The 7,134-nt window shown below is 31.1% G+C and overlaps 1 long non-coding RNA gene across 2 annotated transcripts; it reads right to left on the bottom strand.

Annotated features, from left to right (window-relative positions):
* Positions 1-4,436: 4,436 nt before the first annotated feature.
* Positions 4,437-7,134, bottom strand: LOC120129636. 2 transcript variants are annotated; one of them, XR_005516763.1, is made up of 6 exons: positions 6,940-7,134; positions 6,751-6,820; positions 5,353-5,427; positions 5,134-5,237; positions 4,893-4,975; positions 4,437-4,525 (listed from the first exon to the last, which is right to left on the bottom strand). It is a non-coding gene; the product is annotated as an uncharacterized LOC120129636 (long non-coding RNA). The 2 variants fall into 2 exon arrangements; XR_005516764.1 differs by having other exon boundaries at positions 5,134-5,267.

The raw sequence follows: 7,134 nt of genomic DNA on the forward strand, positions 1-7,134 counted from the left end.
ATTATTTTATTTCATTTCTTTCTTTCTTTCTTTCTTTCTTTCTTTCTTATATGAATATATTTTCCTATAAAAAAGCATTATATTGAAAAAAATGTAATTAGCTACGAAACAAAATCTTAAGTTGCGTCTATTACCGAAAGCAGTTCAATTGTATGCCACGTGAACTAAGTGAATGTTCTGAATGTGATTTCTTATTTTTATAGATTAAATTGACCGCATAATTATTTAGTTTTTTTTATTTTTATCATTAATCTTTCTAATTTCGTCAATTAGATTATTTAATTATTTAATTATATCCAATTATGTTAATAGTTATTATATTTGACATAGATACTAACATGACAGTTAATAAAATTGACATAATTATATATTTAATCATCAATATTTATACATTATATCCATTTGAACCTAATTAAATTTAATTTAATAAATTAATAAAAAATCAAATGAGATGACGGCACGTGTTATAATTATGCATTGACATATGTCACATCCTAATTAAAGACTTAATTTATTAAATTAAGACTAAGTTGATATAATATATAATTATTGAGATGTTACTTTTATTAATTGTCAGGTCAATATCTCCATCAAATATTAAAGGTTAGTGGCTTGGTTTAATACAATAGTTAGGTGGTATGATTGATAAATTAAAAGATTAATGGTAAAAGTAAAAAGGGTAAATAAATAAGTGATCAATGGTATAGTTTAACTTTTTATATTATATTGTTTTCCTATCGTACTATGCTTATTTTGTTCTTTAATTAGAAAACATACATCAATTATTTATTATTTGTTAAATATAAAATTTAATAAAACTCTGTTTTGTGCTATGTTATGTTTTATATATTTATAAAAGTTTTCAATTTATTAATTTAAAATATATTTATTTATTTATTTATGTTTTAGTACATGTCGTGTCCTACGATGTAACATGTTGTGAGTTTCAATGTGACTCCAATTGATAAAAGGTTTTTTTGTATGTACAGTATCATGTTTTCTTTGTCTTTTATAATGTGTAAATAAATATTATAAATTGATATATTTTTATAATTTAATAATTCGGTTGATATGACTTCTGATAATTCATATATTATGTTATATTTATTTTATAATTTATGGCATGACATATTTTAATTATTTTAGATTATTCTTCTATTCATTTTATAATTGTTGATGAAAATAAATTGGGTTTATCGACAGTTGATAATTTATCATTTTCTAGTTTAAACGGAGAATTATGATTGTGAGCGAACGTCAATTGTTGGTCGGTGAGAGAATTTTGATCGTTGATCGATGTTTTTATATATATGAAAGAAGATAGATCATGAGGAAGAAAACAATAAGAAAAAGAAAATACAGAGGTGGCGTGGGTAAAAGGATTTCAGGCTTCATTTCAATCTCAATCCGGATATGTAAATGTTAGTCGTATGGCCATTATGGTTATTCGTAGACTGATCAAGCTAGAGAGATATATTGGCCAAACTTTGGATTTTGTTATGGATCATCATGTGGGCCTATCAAAGGTATTGTCTATGTATTGTAGTTGATCAGAGGCCTATGTTTAGAAGACTTAGGATTTGACGAATAGAGAAGTCTCTAGAGGTCGTTTTTGGAGGTATAACAAGTTGTCCTTTTTAATCGAGGAGAATGACATAACGTGTCTTGATCCTAGATTCATTTTAGAAAATATAGTGAACTTTCTCTTATGTAGTTTGATGTTTTCTGGTTGAGGGAAAATAGGTTGTGTCATCCGTGACGGTTTATCCTTTCTGATTTGGACATAGAGTCATGATCGGTGCATGAATGAATGTTGGCTGGTGGGATTCTTATGTTTTTGGCGTTGGTGTCTTAACGTGTATGCTTGAGTAGAGGATAATGGCATTAGGTAAGTTGAGGGAGGCCATGTTAGTTTCTTAATGTTGTGCCCTGGTAACAGATAACTTTGGAGAAGGTATTTTATCGTCAAGAAGTGGGCACGCGTGTCTGGATGTTTGTGCCAATGGAGACCAGGGCCCTTTGCTTATTGGCAACCATAGCAATGGGTGATAAATTTTGCAAAGTATATTTTTTATGAGGAGATTAGGAGGATGTTTGTGTCTAGTCGATTAGGGAGATAATATAAGCATGTCAATTCTTTTTATTAAAAATGGGTGGTAGTAGGATGGGCATGGGTCGAGTCAAATTTTTGACCTATCCGACTCTAACCCGAGAAGTGCTGCTACAAATCACTCAACCCGCCCCGATTTTGAAGAGTTCCATCCGACCTGACATCTGACCTAGAATTTAAACAAAAACCCAATCCTAACTGATCAATCCAAGAATTCCCTTATTTTCTCATCTATTCCCATCATTTGAAAAAAAAAAATCATTTTTCTTACCAAAAAAACACACGATCAAACATAAAAATAAACTGAAAATCTAGGTTGAACTATAGAAAATCTAGAAAAATTTTAAAAATAATTTCAAAAAACAAAATAATTAGCTAGAAGAAGAAATATAATTCATAAATAATACATGCACTACTTGAATCATCGTTCGGATTTCGAAATTCTCATAAAAACTTTAAAAAAAATTATTGTTGTTAGATAAGAAAGAATGTAGATGATTGTTGTTGATGATGGTAAAAAACCAAAATAAAACTCTAAAAAATGCATAGGAAATGAAGAACAATGAAAGAAACTAAAAAAGAACGATAGAAAGAAAACAAAAGAAAAAACAAAGAAAATGGGGGAGAGGGAGAGAATGGAAGATTGGTAGAAAAAGTTGTGAGGAAGTGAAATGAAACCAAAACACTAAATATTGTATATATACGATTGCATTTTTGTAAATACTTTAAATATTATTTTATAATTATATGAGTTAGGTCGGATTAGATATTTTTTATTATAAACCTGATTTCAACCTGAACCCGATATTTTCTCATATACAACCAGACATGATTCCGGCCCGAACCCGAGTATTAAAAAAAAAACTAACCCTATAGCATGGGGTCGGGTCAAAACCCGTCAGGCCCGGGTCAAATGCCCGCCCCGAGGTGGTAGTAGTATAGTTGTCCTCATTGATCCAAGAGGAGGTCATCACTATTCTTGGATGGGTCCGATTGGTCCTCAGGGACAACTTATAATTTTGTAATTATGAAGATAGCTCGACGTTTCTATAATTCGTTGGAAATATATCAACAAATGTATCTTAGCACTATTTAAAAGCCACCCATAACCGAATGAACGATAATGAGAGGCATCTCTACACCTACTGGGTTTTAACAAGAGTTTAGGGCATCTAATTTGCTGAATGGATGGAATATGTTGGCTCTTGTGTCAAAGAGGGTTTTGGTGTCTTTGCTAGGTAATTAAGTTACAGTAAGTTATGATTTGTTATAATCATAACTTTTACAAGAGGGTTTTGGAATATGTTGGCTCTTGTGTCAAAAGAGGGTTTTGGTGTCTTTACTACCTAATATGTGGTTAACTTTTATGTAACAATTTTTTTCTTTTATATTTAGATTGAATACAAATTATGGAGTAGTCACACTTGTATAGTCTATCTAATATTTGTTGACATCTTGAGTAGATTGTATAACTGAATAACTATGATATCACATATCAATTTATTAGAGCAATGCCATTCATTTTCTAGTCCTTAATCAAGTGACCCAAAATATTACTCTCATTATATAGTAGGGACAAATCCTATTTTGATCGATCATATTTCACTACATAGATTGTCACATGTCTAACAACAGTCTTTATAATGTAACTAATAATGATACATGTCACTGCAACAAAATAGGACTAGAAAATATTAGATAACAAATTATGATATTTCACTCTCATTATAGCGGTGTTTTTCTTATCAAGATCTATAGCGCGCAAATTACATTGTCTTTAGTGGTGTTTGTTTTCTAAAACGCCGCTACATATTATGATATTTAGCGACGTTTCTGGTAAAAAAACACCACTAATAACTATGTATATAGTGGTGTTTTCTTCGTAAAACACCGCAAAAGAACCTGCCTTCTGGTGACATTTATTTACTAACGCCGCAAAAGGTAGCGACGTTTGTGAACAAAAAACGTCACAAAAGATCAAGATCTATAGCGAAGCTTTTGAGAAAAACACCGCAAATTACCTTGTCTTTAGTGGCGTTTGTTATCTAAAACGCCGCTACATATTATGATATTTAGCGACATTTATGGTAAAAAGCCGCTAAAAACTATGTATATAGACTAACTTCTGGTGACATTTATTTACAAACGCCGCTATTGCTAATTGATTTCACATATATCATTTTCTATTTTATATTACACATTTAATATTCTATAACATTATCTAATAACAATAAACTTAAAATTTAATTACGACACAAATTATTTAAAAAAACAAATCAAAATTTATAAAATAAAATTAAAATGTAACATAGTTCAACATTATTCACTAGAATTTAGTCTATGTTCTTTCTCTTTCAATAAAAAAACATTGTATCGATCTGCAACTTTAGTTGATTTTTTTCATCAGGAATGTACCTTCAATTCAAACAACAATGAAAACAATGGATTCAGAGACAATATATTACAAAGAAGATAAACTAGAAGAAAAACAATTGGCACAGTTAGACTAGGTTTAGATGCAAACTTACAATATGCACTCATCAAGTCGTTTAAGAAGCGAGAGAAAGTTTGTGTTTCCAAGATTCATTTTTGGAAAGTAAAAGTTAGAAGTAATTTGCACAGAAGAGGTAAAATTAGACAAATCATGTATTGCAGAAGTACCACACCAACAACAATTCATCAATACACTTAAACTGGAACATAAATCCAAGGATAATAGGATAAAAAGCAAAGGCAAGGAAGTAACACATAAACTGATGTCTAGTTAAGATAGCATTCAAACCTTACATTCTCCAACTCATCAAAATACTTGAGCTTACTGCGAAGTGCTTCAGTAAACTCAATCAACCTTTGCTTCTCCATTACCTGCAATTAGAACGTGCTAGCAAGGCAATCAATCAACCTTAAAATATATTTCACCTAAAAAATAAGTGGATTATAGGCATTAAGCATAAAGTCGAAGTCAAGAAGTCGGAAACAAGAAGATGAAATTAGATCCTAAGTCATCCAAACGAAAACCATACCAATCGATCACATGCATCATGAAGAGTTTTAGTTTTTGTTTCTACAGCTTGGTGTTGCAGTTGTAGTTCATTAAATAGGTTCAATGTCTCATGATCTCATCCACCTGCACAGAAACACTTGCAAGCTTTAAAATCTTGCAAAAAATACGGATATAACCTAATAAAATAGCTAGAAAAGGAAATGAGAATACATGGAGATGTAAAACATGAAGAACGTACTTGTTGAAGTATATCATCACAAGTCAGTATATGGTCTACCAGAGTATCAACATAATGTTGATACATCTCCTCTGTCTGAAGGAAGAGAAACGACGAAAGTCAATAAACAAACATCCAACAAAAATTACTTCATGTTTTAATTTGGACCAGAAGCTTTTGTTTGTTATAAGCTAGTTATGAGCCATGGTAGTTATATATCTATCAAGGTAGATAAAATCTTACTGAAGTTCAAACTACAGAATATAATTCATTGCAATGAATCTCTCCTCTCCTAATCTTGTTTATATATATATATATACACACACACATGATTTCTTTGTTCCTTTGAACTCTCTCATCCCCTTGCCCAAGTCATAGTTGTTACCTGTAACACAGGTTACCATGAGAAGTTATGGTTAAAATGTATTGAGCTTTAGCCTTGAAGGCAATAAAACCTCTTTATGCTATAATTAATTATAATCTCAAAGTAAATTTGAGTATTCATTTTTTATATAAATATGAAGTGAATGTAAGAAAATACCCGATGTTCGAACTTAAGACTTTAAGAAATAATAACAAGTCTCTTAATTAATTATGTCGCATGATTTGTGCTTAGAGTTAAAAAGTTACAGTAGAAAATAAATTCACGTTTTTTTTACTCCCGTTATTTTTTTAATCAATATATCCTCTACGTTGGTTGGCAGTCTAAGAAGATTAATCCTTGTAAATTAAAACAAAAATTATAAACTTGATAATTTAGCTTGTTGGCATATCATCCCAAAATTTCTCTTTGTTTTATACATTGCAAGATTTCATCAGAAAAGTCGGAAAAAGCCAAATAATAAAGCTAACTGAAATGGCATAATATAATATTTTTGCAAGAGGTTCTTTGGTGGTGTAGATATTTGTCTTTGGTCAATACAAACAAAAATGGTGCACCCAAAGAAAACGAAACAAAACAACAGCAATGAACAAAGTCACAAAATATGGCCTCATCCATACTCCATTATATTATTGTTTCAAGGAATGCAGATTCAACGGGTTCTGGTCATATTATCAGCATGTTCTGTTAGGCGGGTTAACCCAACCCAATGAAAAATTTAAGTTGGAATGTTTATAGCTTAGGAAAACTATGAAGAATGATTATTACTTGGGAATGTTTTCATAAGCCATAAGCCTCTGAAATAATCCGTTTTGGGTATTTTGAAATCTGGGTTTTGTTTTTCAGATGTTCATCTTATAGTGATGGTATTCATGCTTCCTAGGTTTTATCCATTCGCATAAATCTACTTAATAAGTGAAAGAAGGAAATGGAACTGATTAAACACTATTGGAACAGTAAAAATGGAAGAAAAATCAAATCTAATCGTACAAAAGTAGTTAGAAATCAATCTAAGAGCCTAGAGAAACAGTAATTACCAGTGCCTCCATCACCGACGATGACGAGATTGAAGCTAGGATAATCAACAGTCTGTTGATTCGGCAAACCCTAAACCACAAAGAATCAAGAAAATAAATATCAAAAAGAAAATGAAAACTATAGATTACCATTCAGATTTCAAAACAAAATAAAAAATATATATCAAAGATAAAGGGCGAGGGATTCACCATCGGTAACGAAACTCGAACAAACGAAATCTAGCGTTTGAGGAAATCAGAGAGAAAAGGAGAGGAGGGAAACGCAGTGATTTGGGGGAGACGGCTATAGCAAGGGTTTTATAAGAGGGCCTTTTCAGGGTTAGGCCCCCTGGCTCTAAATTGACGCGAATCTCTCCGCCGTTAGATTAGATTACTCCCACCTCT

The sequence above is a fragment of the Hibiscus syriacus genome, unplaced genomic scaffold, assembly GCF_006381635.1.
Source record: "Hibiscus syriacus cultivar Baekdansim isolate YM2019G1 unplaced genomic scaffold, ASM638163v2 tig00110503_pilon, whole genome shotgun sequence".
Classification (NCBI taxonomy): Eukaryota; Viridiplantae; Streptophyta; class Magnoliopsida; order Malvales; family Malvaceae; genus Hibiscus; species Hibiscus syriacus.